Below are 1842 nucleotides of genomic sequence, written 5' to 3'. Positions count from 1 at the left end.
TCAAGGCCATCAATCCACGCCGAGCTAACTATCCACCATTCCCCACGCATCTCATCTTTTGTCGGCTCCAACTTCTATACGAGTCTATTATCATGCTAACAAAATTATAGAATTATAAATAAACATAAATTATAAAATAAATAAATGTTTAAATAATAGAGTAACCATACGTCATTGATTTGTAAAAACTGGTTACATTCAGGCTTTTTAAAAGCCCTTTATTTTGACCATGCAATAGCCCGAGGCATCACATTCTGTTGTCAGGTACCAAATAAACTACTCACTGGAAAAGTCTCAAGAATCCATATTTAAATGTTAGCAAACAAATAAATTGTTAGAATCTTAGCAAACAAAAAAAGTAATAAATTTTTCATCATATACATACCTTAAAAGCGTATAAAAACTCGTTAAGGGTGTAGGTCATTTTTTGAGGTTGTTTCTCTTTCAGTTCGTCTAGATGTATAAGTTTGTCAACCTTATTGAATACAGTAAATAACTATTTGTACAATTGATCCCAAATTATCATCCCCCATAGATATCTGCCACATAAAAAAGTAGTTAACAATTATATTTCTAAAAAATATTAGTAACGATAAGTAATAATAATCAGTAATTATAAAATAGACGACATTATACATGTTGAATTCATCAAGGTTGGATAGCAAAGCAAAATACTCTTCTGTAACAGGCTGTTTAGGCATCCCCCCCCCCCCCCCCCATTGAAACCCTTCTCTAACAGGTATAGAAGACATGCAAGGACTACATCCTCGTCCGATAACTCATTAAGTGAATGTTTAAACACCGTCATAACATCGTCTAATTTGATAGAGACATTCTTTGGGGCCAAAGGAAAGGCACGGGAACAGAAGGCGACGCCGGATGCAGAAGTAGGAAAATAGTCACCAAACTGGAAGCCAGTGATGAGACAAAATTATTTCTTCCCGAAACACAACTCGTAACTGCTAATCTCAAAAACCATTTCCTCTACTTGGCTTCGGGGGTTGGTGCCAAATTTGTGGCAAAAGACGTAATGTAGAATCAAAGGATCCTCATCTACATTAGGAATGTCTAACCACCTCCCAAAACATGTATTCCAGAATATAGTCTCGCATTTGGGTCTGTCTCTAAATGACGCAAGAATTTGCCCGCTGATTTTGGGTTTACACGAGAGTGTAATTGATGCATCAAAAACCATGTCGTGATGCACAAATAAAAAAGGTGTTATCTCTTTATTCCAAAACGGAAATGACCAATATTTCGGACATGTTCCTCATGTTCCGGACGAGTTCATCGTGTTTCGGAACAGTTCATCGCGTTCCGGAGGCTTCCGGAATGAACTTTTAAGACCTGGAACATGAAATTTCGATGTAAATCAACAATACCGAAACATCTAAACTACTTTTCAGTTGGTCCTATAACAATGACATCTTTAATTTAAACTCCATAACTTTTTTAGTTCATTCCGGAGGTGTTCTACGAATTCCGGAGCAGTAAGAGTAGAAGAATAAGCACCTTAAACAAACAAGAAAATGTGTAAAGAGAAAAAGAAGAACGTAATCGTAAAATAACGAGGTCGTACTACTCTTCTTCCATGGCGGAGTTGTGTGCCGGAGATCGTACATGCGTGTCGGAGATCAGAATGACGATCGTAATCTAAAGTCGAAAGATTCGAAATCGTGTATCAGAATCGGAATCAGAAGTTGGAGCAAGATCCGAAATAAAGGCGAAGGTCCAGAATTTTTCAAATTATATTCTGGAATTTGAAATTCAAATTTTCGATCCAGAACTCGAACGGATAGTCCAGAATGGCAATTCCAGACCCACGATAATGGGCCGGCCCAC

General features: G+C 37.4%; 1 long non-coding RNA gene across 1 annotated transcript; it reads right to left on the bottom strand.

The window, feature by feature from the left end:
- Positions 1–213: 213 nt before the first annotated feature.
- LOC145162224 (uncharacterized) lies at positions 214–682 on the bottom strand. Its single transcript, XR_013738970.1, has 3 exons — positions 637–682; positions 386–539; positions 214–283 (listed from the first exon to the last, which is right to left on the bottom strand). It is a non-coding gene; the product is annotated as an uncharacterized LOC145162224 (long non-coding RNA).
- Positions 683–1842: the final 1160 nt, after the last annotated feature.

This window comes from Lactuca virosa, chromosome 3, assembly GCF_052849685.1.
Source record: "Lactuca virosa cultivar CGN04683 chromosome 3, Lactuca_virosa_CGN04683_v6, whole genome shotgun sequence".
Classification (NCBI taxonomy): Eukaryota; Viridiplantae; Streptophyta; class Magnoliopsida; order Asterales; family Asteraceae; genus Lactuca; species Lactuca virosa.
The sequence above is the reverse complement of the archived record's forward strand: the minus strand, read 5'-3'. Positions and strand labels throughout refer to the sequence as shown.